At 49.9% G+C, this 24,606-nt stretch overlaps 1 protein-coding gene across 11 annotated transcripts in view; it reads right to left on the bottom strand.

Moving 5' to 3' along the window:
- STN1 (STN1 subunit of CST complex) overlaps positions 1-24,606 on the bottom strand; it is a 1,349,458-nt gene that overhangs the window by 1,055,357 nt on the left and 269,495 nt on the right. For 2 of the 11 annotated variants that reach the window (XM_069611728.1, XM_069611727.1), the window contains one exon: positions 44-182. The exons of the other annotated variants lie outside the window; for them this stretch is intronic. The gene's annotated coding sequence lies outside the window, so the exon portion shown is untranslated. The remainder of the gene's footprint in view (positions 1-43; positions 183-24,606) is intronic. 11 annotated transcript variants of the gene reach the window in all.

The raw sequence follows: 24,606 nt of genomic DNA on the forward strand, positions 1-24,606 counted from the left end.
AGACACACAGACACTCACAAACGTAAACCAAATAAACACTTACCTCTCACTTCTGTGACTTCCCTCGCCCAGCTGCGCTGGTCAGTCCCCTGAGCGCAGGAACGTGACAGTTCTATTTTGAAAGACTGCGCTGAGTGGTCTTGAGCGGTCTTTCTAAATCAATCTTCTTTTACTTCAAAAAACTAAAAAAGATAAGTTCACTCAGGACCCTTTCTACACCACACCCTTCTCCTACAGATCTTTTCAAAGCTCCACCTCCTCCTGCTCTCAGTTTTCTCTTACCCGTCTCCTATACCTTTGCTCCTCTCCACAGCTCTTCCTCCTGATATACCTGCTCCCTTTACGTCTCTCCCTGCTCTGAGCTCTCTTCGCCTCCTCCACTTCCTGAACCTTCAGCTCTGACCATGCCTTCTCCTTCTGCACCTTAAGCTCTCTCCAAACCTCCTCCTCCTTAAATACCTTCAGTTTTCTCTGCATCTCCTCTTCCTGCCTTGCCATTGCAACTCCAAACATCCACACTCACTACCATCTTTCTCTGGCTTTTACAGAGCCCTGGCCTTTGCCCTGGGGCAAGGCAGAGTTCAGGGCTTTGTAAAAGATAAGAAAAGATGGTAGTGAGTGTAGATGTTTGACGGGTTTATAGTGATTCCATCGAAAAAAAGCAACGACAAACAAAAGCATCTAATGCCAAAGTATAGACAGGTTATCTTTTACATGTAAAAGTGCCTTTCCATCTAAATCAGTCCATCGAAAATATAAATGGACTGGTTTCAATGTAAAAAGATAGCATTTCAATGCTTTTTCTTTGTAACTTTAAAACGTTACATGGAGCTGTCCAGTGCTGAAATTTCGGCATTGGACAGCTCCTTGTAACATTTTAATTTTATTTTGCATATAGGGGGCTTCTCCCACAGCCCCCCCAACACCACCCTGAGGTAACCCTTAATCTAACCCCAGCCCTAACCCTAATGTAACCCTTACTCTAACCCTAGCCCCAACCCTAACACTATCCCTAAACCCAACCCTAGCCCTAACCCTAACGTAACTCTTAATCTAACCCCAACCCTAACTCTAACTCTAACCCCAACGTAACCCGTAATCTAACCCAGGCACCAACCCTAGCCCTAACCCTAATGTAACCCTTAATCTAACCCTAGCCCCAGCCCTAACCCTAATGTAACCCTTAATCTAACCCTAACCCTAGCCCTAACCTTAATGTAAGGAACAAGTTACTTACCTGTAACTGTTGTTCTCCAACATGGGTCTGGCATGGATTCACATGCTCATGAATATTCCCTGTCAGGCTGGGAATCCTCAGTAAAGAAAAAAATCAGTTTCAGTTTTGTTTCTGAACTGTCTTTCCACTAGTAACCAATCACTGGTCTCTGGGTCATACTGCCCCCAGCCAATGACTGCCCTCTACCTAAGCCCCTCCCTCTGGCAGCCATCTTCAGATTTGGTAGCATGTAAAGTGGCAGTAGGACCAAGAGAAGAGCCGCAGAGGGGTTGGAGGGAGGATTTGCATGTGAATCCATGCCAGACCCATGCTGGAGAACAACAGTTACAGGTAAGTAACTTGTCCCTTCTCCAGCATGGGGTCTGGCATGGATTCACATGCTCATGAATACAAGAATTCATAGCAGTACACACATGTACAATCACGGGAGGTGGCAAGGCTTAACATTAAGCATATCAACAAACTCAACATTAAGCATCTCTTACCTCCCCACCAGGCTCACCTTCAAGCGAACAGGTTGCGCAGCACTGCTTGGCCAACTCTGGACTCCTCCCTGGAATCCCAGTCGACGCAGTAAAATCTTGTGAAGGTGTGCGTCGACCTCCACGTAGCAGCCCTGCAGATGTCCAGCAGGTGCACACCTGACAGAACGCTGTGGTAGCAGCAATCGCTCTGGTTGAGTGGGCTCTCGGACGGCCGGGCAGCGGTCGGTTTGCCAACCGGTGACAGCGCATGATGCAGCCGGAGAGCCATCTGGAAATGGAAGCCTTCGAAAGGCCTTGGTTCACAGGTCCAAAGTTCACAAACAGCTGTGATGTCGCCCGGAAACCCTTTGTGCGGTCCACGTAAAACTTCAGCGCTCTAGCCACATCCAGCGAGTGCAAAGCCCTCTCAACCAGCGACGAAGGCGACTGGAAGAAAACAGTTAACACCAAGAGCTCGTTTAGATGGAAGTCCGACGGCACCTTAGGCATGAAGGATGAGTGCGTCCTCAGCACTACACTCGTCTAGTGGAAAGTTAGGTATGCAGGTTTACAGGATAGGGCCTGGATCTCTCCCACTCGTCGTGCAGAGGTGATGGCCACGAGAAACGCTGTCTTCCACGACAGGAACTTCAACAGTGCCGAATGCAGAGGCTTGAATGGCGGCCCCATGAGCCCGGTCAGCACCACGCTGAGCGTCCACGCCGGAGCCTTCACCGGCGGGAACGATCAGAACAGTCCTTTCATGAACTCCTTCACCACGCGATGAGACCATAGAGATGACCGCCCCGGAGTTCTGGTGTAGCGGGAGATAGCCGCCAGATGGATCTTGACGGATGCATGTGCCAGCCCTGCCTTGGCCAGCGACAGCAAGTACGGCAGCACCTGAGGAGCCATAATCCGCAGAGGATTAATCTTCTGTGCACGGCACTGGACAGAGAACCTCTTCCATTTGTGTCCATAGCACTTGAGAGTCGAGGACGCCCTGTCCTTTGCAAGCACCTCCTTGCAGTCCGCCGGGATATCGTACCCTCCAAACTCTAGTGCTGCAGGAGCCAGGCCTGCAGGGTCAGCGATCTTGGGTCGTGATGGAGGATGGTGCCTCCTTCCCTGGTGAGAAGATCTGCGTCCGTTAGTAGCTTGACCGGAGGTGACGCTGACATGTCCAGAAGGTCCGGGAACCAAATCTGCCTCGGCCATGCAGGTGCGACAAGGATCATCCTGCACCGGGACCGTCTGAGTTGACTGATGAGTCGCAGCAGCAACGGCGGGAACGCATACATACGGCGTTCGTCGCCGTCGCAAATAGGTCGATCTGAGGATTGCCCCATCGTCGGAAAAGGAGATCCACTTGTTCCTGCCGCAGTTCTCCCTCGTGGCACGAGCGCAGCTCCCTGCTGAGTCGGCAATGGTGTTCTTTATTCCTGCCAGATGTAGGGGTACCAGGAACATCCACTGGGTGACAGCCCAGTGCCACAGATCCTGCACTTCCTTGTATAGGGCTGGGGATCTGGTGTCCCCTTGTTTCCGGATGTAGAACATCGTGGTGGTGTTGTCGGTGAAGATCCGAACCACTTTTCCCTTGCGGGACGGAAGGAACGACCTGAGGACCTGAGCTCCAGTACATTGATGTGTAGCGACCTCTCCTCCGGGAGCGAGAGGCCTTTTGCATGGAGATCTCCGGTGTGTGCTCCCCATCCTTCTAGGGAGGTGTCCGTCGTCACCGTTTACGGATACGCCGGGGTCTGGAAGTCCATGCCCGCAGCCAGATGCACGCGGGAGCCCCACCACCGGGTTGCCTGGCGGAAGTTCTCGTTGAGCGAGATCCTGTCTTCGAAGCTGCCCGCCGCTTGCATCCAACGGGTGTCGAGGAACTCCTGCAGTGGTCGCATCCGGAGCCTGCACAGGCGCACGAGGTAGATGCACGTGGACATCATGCCGAGGAGGGACTTGATGGATCTCACCCTGGCCACGTCCCTGGTCAAGAGCCGTTGTACCTTGCCCAGGATGGCCTTCGTCCTATCCTCCGACGGCGAAGTCAATCACGCCACTGTGTCGAGTCTGGTTCCCAAGAACAGGGCGTCTTGCGACGGTATCAAGTGGGATTACGCGAAGTTGATCGAGAATCCCAGATCCGTGAGTAGTTGGACGGTCTTTGATGTGTGGCCGACGGCGAGTTCCCTTGATTTTGCTCGGATGATCCAATCGTCCAGGTAGGGGTAGACGTGGATCCCCTGCAGGCGCAGCCGCGCCGCCACTGGTGCCAGGCACTTGGTAAACACCCTGTGTGCCGACTTCAAGCCGAAGGGAAGGGCCTTGAACTGATAGAGCCGCCCTTGGACCACAAATCGTAGGAATTTTCAATGTCCTTTTAGAATGGGGATGTCGACGTAGGCGTCCTCCAAGTCCGGCAACGATAGGAAGTCGCCTTCCTCTAGCTGTCCTAGCACATGCTGGAGGGGGACTCCGGAATTTCTGGGATTTGATCTATTTGTTTAGACGACGAAGGTCCAAGATGGGTCGCCAACTGCCGGTCTTCTTCCGGACGAGGAATTACCGCAAGTACACTCCGGAGCCACTGAGCCGCTTTGGGACGGATGCTATGGATCCCTTTCTTAGCATCGCTCGTACCACCAGAAGTAGCTGAGGGACGTGTTTTTCCTTCCTGGCCACGGATGGAATACGGGGACACCTTCTTTGAAACTCTAGTGTGTGCCTGCGGGCCAGGGCAACCAGAACCCAACTGTCAGTGGAGATGGATTTCCACGTGCTGATGAAAAACGCCAGGCAGCCTCCCACCAGGGTGCTCGGGTGGGGGCGCGACGCCACGGCTGGTTCAGTCCCGTTTCGTTGCGGCCTTGCCACCTTGGCCTCCTCGATGACGACAGGATCCTCCGGTCTTGCCGCGTCCTCTGTAGGCTTCCTGCGACGAGGAGCGGGCCGCTTGACGGTACGACAAGGAACCGCCGTTGAATCCTTTGGAGGCACCTTGCTTGCCTCCGGAGCTCCGAAAGGACAGCCGCCGTTGTTGTAGAACACCCAAGGCCCGAGCCATCTCGGTGTCCGCCTTGATGGCCTGCAGTGACTCGTCCACTGTCTTGACGAGCAGGTTGTTCCTGTCGAAGGGCATGTCCAGAACCCTGGTCTGTGTGTCCTGGCGGAAATCGTTGGCCTTGAGCCAACCGCGCCGGCGAAGGCAAACGCTGTTGCCCATCTGATGAACCGATGCCACTTCGCTGTCCTGGAGGATTTCCAGGGCCTCAGCCCTCTTGTCATCCAGGAGGAAGTTACTTGAACCAACCACAGCTCCCTGTTGTAGCGTGCCACAATCACGAGGGCGCCGGCCGCTTTAATAGTCATTGCCGCCGACAAGATAACCTGTCGTCCCATGGCGTCCAGTTTCTTTCCCTCGTCGTCGGGGGGGGGTGGAAGTTGAGGCTGTCGCTCCCACTGCCTTCTTCTTGGCCGCCGCAGAGACCACTGAATCCGGTGAATCCGGGGACGGCTGTGCCCTAAGGCACATAGGGGCGGAGTCCGGGATGCAGTACTTTTCTCATACTGGTCTCTCTTGGCAGGAGCCGCAGACCGGTTCTTCAGGAGCGCCAGCCCCTCGTCCCAGATGTCGCCCAGCAACGGGACTGAGAGGACAGTCTACCTCTTGGCCTCCTGTCGCTGGTAGAGGAAGCCCTCCTCCTTCTGTTCTTCGGGGCAGAGCTGGAAGAGCTCAGATGCCCTGGCGATCATGGCGTGGAAGGAGCCAATTTCGTCAGGGTGGGATGGGGGCCCGAAGAGGTGGTGACGGGAGGTCCATTCCGTCGTCACCACCGTCGTCCGTCCCCATCATTGCCGTCCCCAATCCCGTCTCGTCCCTCGGAGGAGGGGATGGTGGCAAAGGCTGGAAGGGGGGAGGAGGATGGACTCGTCTGTGCTGGTTAGGCGGGCTCCCCGACGGACCAGGCCCCGCAGGGTTGTCAGTGGGACGTAAGGGCATCCTTGTCCTTATCTCCGCGCACAGGGATTGCATAGCCATCAAGATGGCTCCTGAATTGTCCTGTGGTACGGGTACCGGTTGCAACGGGACTGACGGTTGGGGCGCGGGGTCCTCCGCGGCCCCATCTTCCTTGTCGGGCCCCCCGTTGCTCTCCTCATCAGCCTGGTCGGTATCCTTCCTGTGGGCCCTGGATTCTTTGAACTTCTTGTCCAGGATCCTTTGGACGCTCGCCAACTCATCCGAAGAGGTGGTATCCGTGTCCGTTATGGCTATCGTGCACCCCCCTCTTTCTCCTGCCGGGGTTTCACGGGAGTCTTCTCGATAGGCAGAAAAGATGATTACCTCCTGGGTGGTAGGGAAACTCTAGCCCCTGAAGTCGTCTCCACTGGGGAAGCCTCCGTTGGTTTCGCCGGGGTCGCCACGACTCCCTCAATCGAGGCCTTAGCCGGGTGAATCAGGGCCTTCACGACCTTGGGCGTGCCTGAGGCCTTCATCTTGGGGGGAGGGTTGCCGCCTCCCTCCACCTCGGCTGTCTCCGTCAGGATCGACCGGGGCTTCTCCCGTAGCTTACCCAGGTTCTCCGACTTCCTCTTCACCGAGCCAGAGCGTTGGCTCGTGGTTGATGGCGCTGGTGATAATGCGCCCAGCCTTGCAGCCGAGGAGCCCGACCGATCGGCACTCCCGGTGCCTGCGGACTCGCAGTGCTTTGCCTTTTGTTGGCCCACCGTCGCCGGAGGGCCCTCAAAGGTCTTAGAAGACTGCTTGGATTTCTTCTTCTCACCTGCTGCTGGGCTCTTTCCCTCCAGCCAGTTGGCGAGTCGAATACGGCGATTATTCATTGTCCGTTAGGACATGTTCTTACAAAACGCACAGTCCTTCTCCACGTGCGATTTGTCGTCGTAAAGGCAGTAGAGGCACCGAGTGTGCTGATCCTCCTTAAAGACGTTCTGAAGCCCGCATCCGAGGCAGCTCCCGAACAGCTTGGATCCAACAGGCGTCATGCTTCCCTTGTCCTGGGCCATGTCCACGAGGGTACGCCGCAAAGATCTTCTGGAATCTTCTGAGAAGTGGAAAACACGACAAAAAGATGCCCTTGAGGGGCGTAGAAATGTCCAAAAACGGGTTCCCGTTGATTGGAAGTAAAGACGGTGGAGCTTGAGGCTCGATTGACCGAAAATATAAGAGCAAACTCTTCGAAAAAACGCAATAAAAGCTCGAGAGCTACAGCACGAGGACTCCCAACACTTGAACGTGCAGTAAAAATCTGAAGATGGCTGCCAGAGCAGGGGCTTAGGTAGAGGGCAGTCATTGGCTGGGGGCAGTATGACCCAGAGACCAGTGATTGGTTACTAGTGGAAAGACAGTTCAGAAACGAACCAGAAACTGATGTTTTCTTTACCGAGGATTCCCAGCCTGACGACGGGGAATATTCATGAGCATGTGAACCCATGCCAGACTCCATGCTGGAGAACCCTTAATCTAACCCTAGCCCTAACCCTAATGTAACCCTTAATCTAACCCTAGCCCCAACCCTAACCCTAATGTAACCCTTAATCTAACCCTAGCCCAACCCTAATGTAACCCTTAATCTAACCCACCCTAGCCCCAACCCTAAACCCTAACCTAACCCTAGCCCCAACCCTAACCCCACTAATTTCGATGGATCCATCGAATTATATACAACGAAATGGCTATTCGATGGAATGAAATTCCATTGCATATAATTCGATGGTTTGGTATTAGATGCTTCGGTGTTCGATGGATTGACCAGATACCTGTTTGATGTAGCAGAGTGGTAAGACAGAAAGAGAAGGTGCAGGAAGAGGATGTGTGGAGAGAATGGAGGCTGCACAAGGAGTAGAATGTGTGCACAGCGGTACAGGAAGAGGAGAGAAATAGGAGTTCCTCTAGTTGCGGTTACCTCCATTCCTCTCGGTCATGGAACTTGTATTTGACTTTTAAAATTTCATAAGGTGTTTGACAGCCATGCCCACTCGTCCTCCACCTGTAGAATTTCAGCCACTGCCTATGACCTACGGAATACCTTTTTGTTTTTTAGTAGTATTGCAGGATTAACCTACAGTGATGCTTCTGATGTAGTAGATAATTGGAACCAAGCAAGGCCATGCACTCCTTCCAGTTCCTGCCATTGACGCATATGGTATGTGAAGCAATGTTCCATTTAGAGAACATTCCATAGACAACAAGTTATCCTGCCCAAAAAGTCTGCATACTCACTTTTCCAGGCGAGCCAATCTGGGTCATCTTCTACACCTTTCCTAATCCGATATCTATAAGCATCCAACAAGAAGGCTGTGCGATAGTTACATGACACCGGCAGACCAACCCCCCCTCCCTTTTCATACACTCCTTTGAAAGATCTACCAGCCAAACATGGCCTTCTTCAACCCACAACACGGGAACGCTGCAGTGGCTTTATAGAATTAACTTTAGATATCGGTTTGTCTCGGTCAGTGGTAGGGCATTGAAGAGATCACACCGTTTAGGAAGAAATACCATCTTAATCACTCCGATTTCACCCCACAGTGTCAAATGTAGCTGAACCATCTACCATTATGCTTCCTCATTCCCTTCAGCACTGTGTAAACATAAATTAACATGAGCTTGGGTATGTCCTCTACTATCCACACATCTAAGTATTGCACAATCAAGAATAGTCCTGGGGGATTCTGAGATGGCTGCGATGCAGTAACCACCACGGGCACCGAGCTACCGACCCTCGAGGCAAAGCAGCCAGTTAATCCAAAGCAGAGAAGCCCTCCCCAGGCACTGGAAAGTACGCAGCAGACCTCTGATCAAACCATGGGGCTAGGAAGAGCACACCGCCCTTAGTCGGGCATTTCCCCAACAACAGAAGAAGCATGCGGGCGAGATTGTTGCCCGCCTGCAACATAGCAGACCTTGTTCGGAGCTAGAGAGGGGACTCCTGGCCCTGCAGATCATCGGAGCGCACCCGCAGAACAGGCTGTGCCTTGTGGTGACATTGCGACCTAGACAGAGAGCCCTCCAGTACCGGAGAGTGAGAGGGCCCCGGTCTGCCGGAACCAACAGCTGTCGTAGGGGGAAAGGCCTCCACAGCGGGGGACCCTGTGAGTCGGGCGCCAAGGCAACCAGTCCCAGGTCTGGCATTGGAGAAGGAAGGGGTGTGCCAACAGGGAAGGACAGCACCCCCACAGTGAGAGGCACAACTGTCACCCACAGATATTCACCCGGCAACACAGCAAGGGGACCTGCAGACAAAGGAACGAGCAGCATCACGGAACCATATCTCCCCCGGAACCAACAGCAGACTAGGACTGGTCGCAATCCGCTGGCCAGTAGTTGAAGGTCGTGGACCGTGAAGAAAAGGCTATCTATTTTATCAAAAGAAGGGACATATAAATACTAATTAACACAACATGTTACCCTCAGGAATCTTAAAACTGAGCCATCAGCCACTCAGCAAATGTGGGCTGTATGCAGTCTAATAATTGACATATATCCATAATTTAAAATATCATATTTTAATTCATTTGCTAAACAGCACAAGTATCAAAAAAAAAATTTCTTAAAAATGCATTTACACCACATAAAAAATATACAATGATTAAAAGTGGTGATTTCACCACACAAACTCAAGTTATACAAATACTTGAAAACACTACACAGTAGCAACTCAATTCCTCTTGCTTACTACTGTGTACAACAAATTAGCCCGACTTATATACGTTTCTGTCCTTGATGTTACTATTAACTGGACATTCTTCAGGGGCAGAAAAATGTCTTGTGCTTCCTGTAGACTTTTCTTTATGGTCCCGGTTCCTATAACTGAGGGTACATACAACACATCAACATATTACTACATGGGCATAATTGGTTGATTTACTTAACCTAGCCAACCCTAATCACCATTAGGATGCATCAAGTATATAATGTATACAATACTAGTGCTTCAAACTTGTAGCAACTAAATGTCATTCAAGTTTATTAGACAATCACAATTTTTTGTAGACGCATGGAGGGAACTAGAGGGGGACAGAAGGGATTCACGTTCTACTCCCATGCACACCAAACACACTCGAGAATCAACTATGTCTGGGTGTGAAGTATGTTGCTGGGAGGGGCGTGTGACATTTCACTGGGCAGCATCATACTATCGGACCACGCCCCCATAACCCTCAACATGAAGAGAACCGGGAGTGCATCAGGCTTGTGCAGATGGACGTATCCGACTCCCCTCTTTAAGGACCATCTCTTAGTTCGGGACGTGGAAGAGGAAATGGGGGGCCTTCTTTGAGACCAACAAAATAGAGGACACATCGCTCCAGGTTAGATGGGATGCCTTCAAAGCGACTAAGAGGGAGAATTATAGCAATCAAGGCAAGGAGGGACAGGGAGTTGAGGCTAGAAGAGACCCGCCTGGAAGAGGAGTTAAAGGGGATAATGGCATAAATGGGGACAGCACAGACCCTGACACTAAATGGGCGTACAGGGCGACCTAGGGATAATTAGGTTGTATACCGACAAGAGCGGCAGAACGTAATTTATTACATCTCGGGTGAAAATATATCAAAGCAAATGAGGCGGACCGCTTGCTGGCGAGAATGCTAAGGAGCGAAGGGAAAGACAAGTTTGAAAATTAAAGTGGGGGGAGGTAGAACAAGCGCCAATAGCGAAGAGATCAAAAGGGAATTTACCCAATTTTATACTACCCTATAGAGCACAGATAACCCCTCAACAGCACTCCAGCTAAACTACCTAGATAAAATTAAACTAGTGCGCATCTCTGAGGAGAAGGCTGGAATGCTAGAACAGGATATAACCACGGATGAAGTCAGGGCTGTCATCAAACCTTTACCTGTCAACAAATCCCATGGCCCAGATGGCTATGTGTCACACCACTTCCTAGACCCCGACACTCGTGCATCATGCCCCCCACTCACGTCGCACACATCAGGGCACGGCATGGCATGTTTGGGGGAGCGGGTGTTTATCGCCCTTCACGGCGGTGGCAGATCAACTGGAAGCTCCGTCAACTCAGGAACTCACATCCTTTGCAGAGACCGGCGCTTCCCGGCGCTTCACGGATCACGTGACTTTGGTTACCTAGCAGCATTGCAACGCTCTCGGTTCACATCACACGTGACTATACGTGCGTCCCTTCCGAGGATAAAAGGAGTCAGTGAACCGAAGGCGTTGCTTCACAGCTGTTTAGTTTTGGATCACGTGACGTTCTCTCTTCGTTCAAGGACCTGCTCTGATTCTGACCTCGGCTTGCTCCACGGATTCCTCTTGCTTAACCCTTCAAGTACTTTTTGGATTTGCCTGTTACCGACTCACGCCTGCTCCACTGACTCCTCTTGCTTAACCCTTCAAGTACTTTTGGATTTACCTGTTACCTACCCATGCTTGTTCCACGGATTGCTCTTGCTTTAACACTTCATTGACTAGGACCTCGGTCCTACAAATAGGTGGTTGCCTGTTCTACCCTACAGCACGTTTCCAGCCTAAGCTAGGAGACCCACGCCTTGACCAAAGTTCTCACAGGTATTCTGGTAATTTTGGGGTTTATGTACATGGAGGTATTCGGGCCCCGTTTCTTTGCTTAACCACTGTATCTTGCTTTGCAGCGCTCAAGGGGTTCTTCCGGCTGTTCCCGCGTCCTGGTTTTCCGGACTTCCACCTGTGGCCTTAATATTCACACTGACCATATAACTAAATCGGTCAGGGTGTTTCTTGGGGACAGAGGGGTTGTCCATACTCTACACGACCAACTAACTGCGTAACAGACTGTGAAGCCTATTTTTTTTTGGTCGTCCAGAGTATGAATCCCTCCGCCGGGGATCCAGTGACCGCCTTGTTACAAGCAGTAGCGGCTCTTAGGACTGACATGACAGCAATACACCACCGTCTGGATGCCCTACAAAGCACACGTTTTCCGTTACCCACGGATGCGGAATTCGGTGACACAGTCCCCTCAGACCAACCAGCCCCAGCCATGGCCCCTGCACCCACTCCTATACTGCTTCCTACGCCTGTTCCCCTTGCTGCCCCTGAACGTTATCAGGGGGATCCTCGGAAGTATAGCACTTTCATTAATCAATGTAGGTTACATTTTTTGTGCAGACCCCTAGCGTTCCCCGACTCTTGTACTAAGGCTGCGTTTCTTCTATCCCATTTGTCCGGGGTAGCGGCCACCTGGGCCAACCCGATGTTAGAGAATGACCATCCTGCTCTCTATGACTTCGATCTTCTTGTATCAGAAATGGCCAAAGTCTTTGATACAAGACATAAAGCCCATTCTAGAGATCTCGAACTCCTGGATCTAACACAAGGCAAACAAACTTTGATAGAATATATCACTAAATACAACCAACTCGCTGCTGAGACCTCCTGGCCTGAGGAGAAAAAAGCGATCGTATTCTATCGTGGTCTATGCAACTCCATGAAAGATGACCTCTCAGTAGTTCCTGCCCTTCCCTCAGGGTTCTCAGATTTGGTGGATCTTGCTTTACAAGTAGACGCAAGGAGATCCGAGAGAAGGGCCGAAACATCCTTCTCTATTCACTCTGGACCTTCCGTATCCACCACCCCTGTTGAACCCATGCAAATAGGAGGTATCCGTAGCCCGATAACCCCATTAGAACGAGAACGCCGGAGAAACGACAATGCCCGTTTCTATTGTGGGTTAAATGGACACTTTGTAAGGGAATGCCCCCGACGTCCCAAAAATAAAACACCGGGTTTTCCGAAGGCTTGCCCATGATACAGGGGGCACCGGTGAGCCTGTCTTCGACCCCCTCCGAACCTGCCTTTGGCCCTATTAGACCGATAGTGGTCCATGCTCTGTTAAAACCCGCTGGAGAGATCAAACACACAGTCCATATTGTGATCGATTCCGGGGCCACTGGTTGTTTCATCGATATTTCCCTGGCCCGTCGCCTCAATCTGCCCTTGGTTAGGAAAGAACATCCGGAACCAGTACATGCTGTAGACGGTACTTCACTATCTTCCGGTCCGATTAGGTTCCAAACTGCTCCTATGGAAGTGGTGATTCAAAACATCCATAGAGAAACCCTGGCATTTGATTTGATTAATACACCCCTGTTCGGCATCATACTGGGAATACCATGGTTACGACAACATAACCCATTGATCAACTGGGGCAACGGACAGGTCACGTTTGAGTCGGATGTGTGTCAACATTTCTGTCTCATCGACACCGATTCCTTGTCCACTCCTGCCACGATTCTTGGTGCCATGGCTGCCACCCATGTCAACGATAATGTTTCGGACCCGGTGCCGTCACACACTGTGGGGGCTGTCACAACTAACATCCCTGCGGCCTATCACGATTTCCACATGGTGTTCGATAAGGCCACTGCTGAGGGTCTCCCCCCTCATAGACCGTACGATTGTCCGATTGACCTGGTCCCAGATGCTCCTATACCCAGGGGTAGGGTTTATTCATTGTCACGGTCAGAGGAGCAAGCCCTTAAGGATTACATACAAAAAGCTCTGGAGTTGGGTCATATACGTCCTTGTTCTCCAGCTGCTAGTCCGATTTTCTTTGTGCCGAAAAAGGAGGGCGATCTCCGTCCATGTGTGGACTACAGACGGTTAAATGCCATTACCATTAAAAACAGGTACCCTCTTCCGCTCATATCCACGCTACTAGACAGGTTGACTAAAGCATCTGTTTCTACCAAGCTGGACCTCAGGGGGGCGTACAATCTGATTCGTATGCGGCTTGGGGATGAGTGGAAGACGGCGTTTTGCTCCCGACAGGGGTTATATGAATACACTGTAATGCCCTTCGGGCTTTGTAATGCCCCTGCCACGTTCCAACGTTTTGTCAACGAAGTGTTCTCAGACATCCTGGACACGTTCGTGGTGGTATATCTGGACGATATTCTGATCTATTCGTCCTCCCTGGAGGAACATGTCGGGCATGTTAGGGAAGTGCTCTCTCGCCTTAAGGCCAACGCCTTGTTTGCCAAACCTGAAAAATGTCTATTTCATTCCAAGGAAGTGGAGTTTCTGGGTTTTCTCATATCCCCTGGAGGCCTGTCCATGAATTTATCTAAGGTCCATGCCGTCACTGAATGGCCGACTCCTGTTACTCTGAAACAACTTCAATCTTTTCTCGGCTTCGCAAATTTCTATCGGCGATTCATCGCCGGCTTCTCTTCTATTGTTGCTCCACTGACCGCCCTGACCAGCCCCCTTGTCCCGTTCACTTGGACCTCTGCTCATCAGAAGGCTTTTGAGGAACTCAAGGCCAGGTTCGTGTCCGCCCCTGTTTTGCAGCATCCTGATCCAGATCTCCCCTACATTCTGGAGGCAGATGCCTCCTCGTTTGCTCTAGGCGCAGTATTGTCTCAACCATGCCGAACCACGGGTTGTCTACATCCAGTGGCCTATCACTCACAAAAGTTTTCGGTGGCTGAATCACACTATACAGTAACCGAAAAAGAATTACTGGCCATCAAGGATGCTTTACAAACGTGGCGTCATCATCTCATGGGTGCGAAACATCAGACAGTGGTGTATACAGACCACAAAAACCTACAGGACCTGGCCTCATTAAAATGTGCTAACAGCAGACAGGTGCGTTGGCATTTATTTTTTGCCGCGTTTGATTTTGTGGTCAAACACAGACCAGGTCGCATTCATGGCAAAGCTGATGCCTTGTCCCGTTCTCCCGGAGGGGAGTCCTTGTTCGTGTACCCCGACACACTGCTAGGAAAGGGCCATGTCATCTGTACTTGTACTCCATCCCCCACCATGCTTATTGACATCAGGCGTTGGGTTTCCCAGAATCCTCAGGCACTCAACGAATGGGACATTGCTCTTCACGAGGGGTTGCCTTTTATCCACGACAAACTGTTCCTTCCCACGTGTGACATCCGCAACCAGGCGTTAGCATGGTCACACGATGCTGCTGTAAACGGCCATCCCGGGCAACAGCGTACCCTGGACCTGTTGCAACGCTGGTGCTGGTGGCCTTCCATGAGAAAAGATGTCGAACATTATGTTAACACTTGTTCCATATGTGCCCAATGCAAAACACGCAAAGGACGGCCTTTAGGGCTGCTCTTACCTCTTCCCGTACCTCCCAGACCTTGGCACACCGTCTCGATGGATCTCATCACTGACCTACCCCGCAAACAGGGCTACGACACCATATGGGTTGTTGTCGATTCATACACCAAAATGGCCCGCTTTATCCCCTGTACTGGTATACCCTCTGCTCCAACTCTGGCTCGCTTATTTTTCAGATCTGTCTTCTGCCTCTTTGGTTTACCACAGGTCATCATATCAGACCGTGGGTCTCAATTCACGTCCTGTTTCTGGCACGCTCTCACCGGACTCCTGGGGATCGATGCTCGCTTCTCTTCGGCTTATCACCCCGAGAGTGACGGGCAGACCGAGCGGGTAAACCAGGCTCTGGAGCAGTACTTGCGGTGTTTGTCCCTCCAGTACCAGGACTCATGGGCCAATCTGCTATATATTGCTGAATTTGTGTATAATAACTCCCGTCATTCGACCACAGGTTTCTCCCCCTTTTATGCTTTATACGGGCAGCACCCACGTGCCCTTCCACTTCCTGATTTCCCCTCTACTACTCCCGCTGCTAATGCCTGTGTTCGTGATCTGGCCGGTGTCCATGCCCAGACCTTGGTCCATCTCCGTGAGGCCCAGACTGTTATGAAGACTAAAGCGGACCGCAAACGGGCCGCAGCCCCGGAGTATCGGGTGGGCGATCGGGTGTGGCTTTCGACCAGGCATTTGCTGATCCCTGGCTGTCGCAAGTTGTTGCCTCGTTTTGTGGGCCCTTATAGGATCTCCAGGGTTTTGAATCCCGTGGCCCTTAAGCTTTCGGTTCCCCTTTCTTGGAGGATTCACCCGGTCTTCCATACTTCTCTCCTGAAACCTTACCTGGCTCCTACCCGTGTCCTGGTCCCGCCCGCTCCTGTATCGGTGGATTCACAGGATGTTTATGAGGTCAGTGCCATCCTTGGGTCCCGTTTCCATCGGGGTCGGTTTCAATACCTGGTGGATTGGCTGGGCTATGGTCCCGAGGATCGCTCTTGGGTTCCCGCCCGGGATGTCCATGCCCCGCTTTTGGTTTCCCGCTTTCATAGGGACAATCCTACTAGCCCACGGGGTCGTGGGCCTTTGAGGGGGGATTCTGTCACACCACTTCCTAGACCACGGACACACCTCCCCACTCGCCCCTCCTTGTCTACCCATTCCCGCACTCCCCGACACTCGTGCATCATGCCCCCCACTCACGTCGCACACATCAGGGCACGGCATGGCATGTTTGGGGGAGCGGGTGTTTATCGCACTTCACGGCGGTGGCAGATCAACTGGAAGCTCCGTCACTTCAGGAACTCACATCCTTTGCGGAGACCGGCGCTTCCCGGCGCTTCACGGATCACGTGACTTTGGTTACCTAGCAGCATTGCAACGCTCTCGGTTCACATCACACGTGACTATACATGCGTCCCTTCCGAGGATAAAAGGAGTCGGTGAACCGAAGGCGGTGCTTCACAGCTGTTTAGTTTTGGATCACGTGACGTTCTCTCTTCGTTCAAGGACCTGCTCTGATTCTGACCTTGGCTTGCTCCACAGATTCCTCTTGCTTAACCCTTCAAGTACTTTTTGGATTTGCCGGTTACCGACTCACGCCTGCTCCACGGATTCCTCTTGCTTAACCCTTCAAGTACTTTTTGGATTTGCCTGTTATCAACTCACGCCTGCTCCACGGATTCCTCTTGCTTAACCCTTCAAGTACTTTTTGGATTTGCCTGTTACCGACTCACGCCTGCTCCACGGACTCCTCTTGCTTAACCCTTCAAGTACTTTTGGATTTACCTGTTACCTACCCACGCTTGTTCCACGGATTGCTCTTGCTTTAACACTTCATTGACTAGGACCTCGGTCCTACAAATAGGTGGTTGCCTGTTCTACCCTACAGCACGTTTCCAGCCTAAGCTAGGAGACCCACGCCTTGACCCAAGTTCTCACAGGTATTCTGGTAATTTTGGGGTTTATGTACATGGAGGTATTCGGGCCCTGTTTCTTTGCTTAACCACTGTATCTTGCTTTGCAGCGCTCAAGGGGTTCTTCCGGCTGTTCCCGCGTCCTGGTTTTCCGGACTTCCACCTGTGGCCTTAATATTCACACTGACCATATAACTAAATCGGTCAGGGTGTTTCTTGGGGACAGAGGGGTTGTCCATACTCTACACGACCAACGAACTGCGTAACACTATGTGGCAGAATTGTACAGAATCCATAAGGAAACGCTCATCCCTCATCTCACTGTCCTCTTCAACAAGATAGGCAAGGACAGAGCCATTACAAAAATTGATGGATGAGGCAAAAGTCATCCTCATTCATAAAAAAGACAAGGATCCCACAGATTGCAGTTCCTACCGCCCCATAGCACTGATAAATGTTGACTTGAAGATTCACGCCAAAATCCTGGCGACAAGACTCGACCAGATCATACCTAAAATAGTCCATCCGGACCAATCGGGCTTCTTCGTAAGGGGCCGGCAAACAGGCGATAACATCAGGAGATTGGTGCACCCGATAGCGAAGTCCCACAAGAGAGGAATCCCTGCTCTCCTCATGGTGGTAGACGAAGAGAAAGCTTTTGATCAGGTGGAGTGGGGATTCCTCTTTGCAACCATGCAGAGAATGGGCTTTGAGCCCAAATTTCTGGGCTGAGTATGGGCCGACTACCAGCCCCAGATTCTATGCCTGGTGGTGAATGGAAAACTCACGTACCCAGTGGTAGTCGAGAGGGGAACTAAGCAGGGTTGCCCATTGTCCACTCATCTTATACACCATGCACCTGGAATCCTTCCTCGCAGCGGAATAAGTCTGACTGCTCAGCCACAGCTACCAACTAAATCTTTGTGGTACAGACTGATTCCAAAGGGGATTTATTGCTCTCACCTGTAGTCCTAATCTTGTGTAGTGCTCCCCAAGGGAACTGCACAGGATTCTGCCTAACACCTGCACCCTCCCCCAAATTGTGTAAGATCCCTTTCCTAGCTGTGGCTGAGCAGTCAGACTTATCACAAGAGGGAGATCAGCAGTATTCAGGGTTTACACAATAGGCCTACAAGAATATGGTACAAGGAAACACTGACCAAAGCTTTGTATTAAAAAGTAGATATATTTATTTTATACACTTCTAATAAAACACATGTATCACAGTCATCAAGCAAGTTAAATTAAGTTAAAACATATACACACTCCCAAGTTAAATTGTAGACCAAGTGAACCAGAGTGAAAACTGAGCAAAATGGCACAGTGACAACTACACACAAGGGATCCTCTAACAATTCCTCACAAGGGAGGGAAAGCACAAAGTATATAGAAATAGGTTCTTGCACACCCTAGTAACACTTCCCATCAGTTTGTGAACCACTTTAAGTAAGGCAATGCATCAGTATGAGCAATACTTAAATGGAAACTGAGCAAAATGGCATTTCACAAGGTTTAAAAGTCGGAAGGAAGGGTAGTTAAAAGAAATAGGTGCACCACACAGTTCTAGATGAGAATCAATCTAAAGAAGGCAGGTCTAACAAATGTAGCCAGAGTCAGTAGGCCTGTGCCAGAGTCAGTGGTACAGGGCAAGGGCCCAGGAGCAAAACGTTCTTCTAGCTGCAGTCAAGTCTTTGGTTAACGAATTTGAAAAGGTGGTTGCAGAAGTTGACAAGACAATGTTAGGAGAGAGGGAAGGCCAACCCAACAGGTAGGTAAAGGATTTAAAGCACCTTTAATGCTACAGCGAAGAAAGGGCGGCCTGGCGGAACAATGTACCTTTAAATGAAGAAGTGGCTCCTGCGGTGGCGGTTGTTCCTGGTAGTTCCTGCAGTTCGGGGGATCCAGCAGAGGAAGAGAGGCTCTCGTCGTGGAGGAAGGTTCGAGTTACTGCACTACCCAGGGATGAAACCAGCCGCGGTGCTGCCCGACGAATAAAAGGTACGCTCCTTTAAATCGCGGTCCGTGTGGACTGGTGCCTGGCTATCCGGCCTCGGAGTACAGGGTACGGGAGATTCGACCAAGGCAGGTCCAGGAAGGCAATGGGCAAACTGGTTGGCCCCACCAGCTCAAGAGAAGAAGGATCTTGCAGGTGAAGACCTTCTCTCGTGTGGAGAAAAGTGGTGAGACGCTGCAGCAGGGCTTCACCGGTGGTTCAGTCGTTGCAGATGTCTTTGGCTTCTCTCCTCTTCGGCTTCTTAGTTCGAGTGGCGACGTCTTGCTCTTCCAGTCCTCAGGACCCTGCTTTTATGCAAAAAGATCCCCATTCATACAGCCTAGCTGTCACTCACACAGTGGAGTGGTCATCTTGGCGGGAGACCCTCCAGCCTATCAGGATAGAGTGTGACATGGGTTGCTGAGGCAACCCTGTCTGTCCAGGAGTCCTACTCCCCTTCCCACACAATGGACCCACCCCAGACTCAGTGGCGCTGAAAGGAGGGCTTCTCAGCAGAAGCCTGCCAAAAGGACGAACAAAGGATCCCCGACCTGGGTTAGGAGTTTAGAGAAAGACACGAGAAAGAAGTTATATTAAAGTTCTGGCAAATAAAATTTACCAGAGTAAAGTTAATATTAAAATGCACCGGTGGTATGTTAGAGGCTGTCAGAAAAAGTGGTAGCCTCGAACAATGGGAAAATCCCATATGTAAATATTCACGGTCGAATATTTATGGTAGTAACCACTGCCAGCAGCCAGAAACCTTTGAGAGAGGGACTGTACGGTACCCTCTCGAAAATGAACCTAGGGGAAAAACTATTAACCCCTTCCAGTACCTCCATAGTAAGATGGGTTGTACTGGTTTAGTTCACAGGATTTGACTAGTAAAGTCAATGGGGACTTTACATGCCCTGGGAGACAGTAGTCAGTCCCAGGGTATGGAGTCTATATTTGGGGGTCGCTACGACACCTCTGTGTCACTGCACAGAGAGTGCTGTGTAACACATGTGAATAAAGATGGTTCCTATGTGGTTGGGAAAGATCCCATAGGCATGAAACACAAAAATAGCTTAGAACACACGTAGCAAAAATGCCTAAGAGTGGGAAAAAGAGTCTCACTCGAAGCAGGTAAAAAGAAACAAACCCTTCAAATCCAGCAAAGCTGCTGGGGGAGTCTATAGGTAAGGGAAATTAGCCATAGAATGAGAATTCTCCCTAACAGCGGGCCTCAAAATTAATGCTTCCAAGACTGAGATCTTCAACCTTACCCTCCCGACCGAGACGGTAAAGTCACTCAAGGGAACCTCCCCCTAAAGATGGGTCGATCATTCTGTCTCCTATCTGGGCATAAAGCTGGCTAAAACAACAGAGCAATTATATCAAGTTAACTACCCACCGTTGCTGGAGAAGATTAGGTCGAAAATGGTAGACTGGGGGTCGCTAACAATAACATGGCTAGGGTGCATAAACGGCCTGAAAATGGGGATCCTCCCAAAGTTGCTTTATCACTTTGCAGCCTTGCCGGTCTACGTCCCTTCGGCCCTATTCAGGGCACTACAAAAGATAACCAGCAAATTTGTTTGGAACAATAAACCCCCGAGTGGCCGCCAGGTTGATGTGAGCTGCTTCCGATCGCGGGGGCAAGGACTAGCCGGACTTTAAGGCACATTACAGAGCCGCTGAGATGAAAGTGGTCCGTGATTGGCAAAAAGATGATATGGGGAAAATATGGAGACCCATGGACAGAGCGGTGACAGGAGAGGACCTGGAGGGAATCCTGTGGAAACCCAGGGGGAAATAGGCCGACGCGGATGTGTAGTAGCACATGCCTTTCGACACTGGGCCGCACGTGGGATGAGGTGGTGAAGACAGCACACAACATATCCCTCACTCTACACTACGCTCTTCAGCAATCTGCAATTCACTCCGGGCCACAAAACATCTACATTTGACACATGGCAAAAGGGGGTTGCAGACTAGTCCGAGACATGTTTAACAATGGGCAGGTAAAGTACTTCGAACACTGCAAGATAGACTTTGCCTTCGGGGAAAGGGACAGGTATGGATACATGCAATTGAGGCAACTGGTCACAGTAATCTATAGGCACTTAAAAGCGGGTGAGGACCTCCCATTACGGCCATACATGAGAAGTTGGCAGGAAGCCACTGGGTGCATAGTAGAGGAGAAGGAGTGATCCAGCCTATGGGCGCATATCCCCAGCAAAACTGCATAGAATCTATCCAGGGGTCTAGCAACTCTGCTGGAGGGAGTGTGAGGCGGTGGGCTCCTGGGGTCACATTTGGTGGGAATGCCCAAAACTCGCTAACTACTGGGCAGGCATAAGTGAAGCTATCAAGCAGGCACTAAGGGTCAAGAGCAGGGGGAACAAGGGCTTGGCGATAATTGGTTTGGGGGGATGTTGGAAGAAATGAAGACCAAGGCGTAAGCTATACGTGATCATGACGATTGCTGCTGCGCTGGTCCTGGCTCGCAAATGGAAGTCCAGGGACCCCCACAGGACCATGAATTGGTGGTGAAAACGTGGAGCCTGGAGGCATTGGAACGGCTCACCTATTCCAACCAGGGAAACTACAACAGTTTTATTTCAGATTGGTCAGCCCTACTGAAATACCTAAGGGACGAGCACCATGGGTCTACTGGGTATAGTAGATCGGCCAGGGGAAGTCGATCTATGAATGAGAAACAGGCAGAGGTCTTCTACAATCTGAAAGGAACTGCACATAAACCATACCAAAGCAACGGAACCTCATGAGAACTGCCAAAACGTGCACTCCTTCCGGAACCAGGGGGAAGCGAGGGGGGTAGGCATTGCATTCACGTTTGAATGTGTTAAGTTTGTGAAAACTGCCAATAAAAAGTTATATTTAAAAAAATAAAAAAAAATAAAAAGAATAGTCCTGGACCAGAACTCAAAGATCTAAATTTAAATGTTACCAAACTTATCTGGTCATGTTTTCCCACATATTCTGGTCAAATATAGTGCGAGAAGTGGGATAGCCGATTTATAGTTTAGGGTACATCTATGTAGCCGCAATCCATCAGTCTCTCGGCTGCCCTACAGCGTGTTTAATAATACATTACTTGGAAGACCAGGCACAATTGTCGTTATATTATTTTTTATATAACCGTCATTGATGCACATGCACAGCTCGTTCGTTCTCTGTGGATGAAGTATAAACTAAGGCCACCTTTTAGAGTCATCATACATTATATAAAAAGGCTGCTTGAAAGGGGCAGCGTTCTAGCTTGGTCTTGAAGGAATTACTTTGGATGCTCGCTTCTGATTTAAGACACTATTTAACACTCCCAAACATATGTCGTTCCAGGAATAACTTATGAAACACTTGGGGGGTTTTTTTGCCAGCAGGAGAACCACACAAAGCACCGGTTTCAGAAAAAGCAAGGGTTACATGCTGAACGCCAAGTCAGTTTCATTTCAGTGCAGTGTGCAATTTTTGTGATCCTTTTAATTACTGAGAGTGTCTCAAACATGGATGCCTATAATTAACTTGCCACTCGAAAGGAGGCTTAGCACTTCGCATCAATTAGAAACTTCTGATTTTAAACTTAACTCACGCAGTCACGAGCAAGCCGCGCATAACCGTGAGTGGCACCCACACTCTGTGGCAGGCATTCCGACTGTCAATCGTGTCTAATGAGAAAGGAAGCTGGCGGCTGAAGAACTCCAGTGTGCCAAGGAGGGCGGGGCGAGGGGGGCATGGTTGGTTGTATTATTCTAACACATTAACTTTGAAAGTCACTCTTATTTTGTGCACAGTTAAAGGATCGAACTGTCTGATGGGAAGTGGGGCACATACTGTGGGTCCAGGTTCTGTCAAGGTGCTCAAGACCACGACCTACGTGAGACTTTCCCCCTTCAATTCACTTCGAGGCTAGGTGGTGTCTGCGAAGGACATTGAGGCGGTCTGCTCTGAGCATATGCTGGCTGGCTTTTGACACTACTTTCAATAGTCAGCTTTTTGCGAGGGGCAGGGTTGAGACTGAGGGGGGAGGGGGGGGCTCAGTAAGTAATGTTTCAGCATTTTGAAGCCAACACAAAAACGGCCGGGAAAAAAAAATCGACCTTTTTTGGGTTCGGTCTTTAAAATGTGGAAATACGACATGGACAGACCTACACCTTCTGTGCAGCTCTCAAATGGTATGAGGCCAGGAGGTTGTTGGGGGCCAAGGCTTGCTTAGCAGAGTGCTCGTGCTCTAGTCAGGAATTGTGGCTCATTATAGTCGAGGAAGGATTTGTGGCATAGTCCATGAATCTCGAATTTATGTGGAGGTCTCCCGCATCCGTAATCCCATCACACCTTCCATGTGACTCCTTCCTTCAGACCATCCTGTCTATTGGGCAAATTTATTTTATATGCTGGGCTTTGTTGGCACATATTTTAAGAAGGAACAACAGAACTACAAGTCCCAGAATACAAAGTGCTGTGTGGGGTGATAGATTGTCGGTCCACACGACACATGACTTGACGGAAGTTAGGTGAGGGGGATTAGCGCTGGGCATTCAAGGGCACCAACGAAAAAGTGGACCAGGCCAGTTGCAAATAGCAGTTCATTGCTTTTGTGACAGACCGAGTAGTACCCAGGGATTTTTTCATAAAACGTAATGCAAATTGTGCAATTTAAAGAATATTGATTCAGCAACAGTGGTCAAAACTACTAGCCGCATAGTGAAGTAATTAATTAAAAACTCTTCCTGGGCCATATTGGCCAAAAAAGTAGCCCACAGTTGCAAATGGCTATTCATTCTTTTTGTGACGCTTTTTGAATAGTAACCAAGGTTTTTTTTTTTTTTAAATAAAATGCTATGTAAATTGTGCTTTTTAAAGAATATTTATTCAGCAACACTGGTCAAAACTACTAACCCCATAGTGAAGTAGCTCATCAAACTGGCACACATTGGCCAAGAAGTGGTCTACATTGACAAAAAAAAAAAACAGGCCCACACCAGCATTTTGCATTTTTGGTTCGGCCATGGAGGACACTGCACAGGGGCATTGAGTGTTGCGCTGTGTGGGAAGGTCGTTGCTCTTTCACCCTATCATGTAACGGTAAGCATGCATCATCATTCAAGCCAGAAACTGTGCGAAACCTCCTTGTTCCCTTGCTATTGCCTTCATATGAATCCAGATAGAAGGATAAATACTTTACAGTAAAGTTGGAACATACACAATTGGGAATACCATGTAATTTTCTTACTACCTACGTATATGCTAGCATACATAGAAGTAATAGCCTGTATTTGTTATGCACGTGTTTTAGTGGAACGAGTTTCCATTCAATTTTATATGGGGCAGAACAATGGCAGCCATGGGGTGGAATTCGAGCAGGGATAGCAGCTTTAAGCAATACAAGTGACGTAATGTCACCAAAATGCCTGGGGTAGCGGAAGTGACATCACACGACCTTTGACTTCTGATGACATCACAGGAAGTTGACCCCACTCCAAAGTGATATCACGGGAAGCAATGGAACACAACCTTTCAATCCTTGACAAAAACAGGAAGTGGGATCACATAGCATTGTTCCTAAGTACACTATGAAAAATATGGTTAAGAAATCAAAGTACACTATGAAAAATATGGTTAAGAAATCACTATAATGGGATATATATTTCATAAAAGAATGGATCGCCATATGTATCGTTAAGAACAGTGTGTATAGGCCCGTATTACCAAATTACTGTGAATGCAAGCAGACGTCCATGGACAAATGATAATATGTTATTATATATCACTTACACTTAAGCGCTTTATATAGAAATAATATACATGCAATATCACCCAACCTGTGTTGGTATGTCGACCTCAGAAGGACGATAGGCTGATTTTGAGGTGTTTAAGAACAGACT

The sequence above is a fragment of the Ambystoma mexicanum genome, chromosome 8 (assembly GCF_040938575.1).
Source record: "Ambystoma mexicanum isolate Mex_15411 chromosome 8, UKY_AmexF1_1, whole genome shotgun sequence".
NCBI lineage: Eukaryota > Metazoa > Chordata > Amphibia > Caudata > Ambystomatidae > Ambystoma > Ambystoma mexicanum.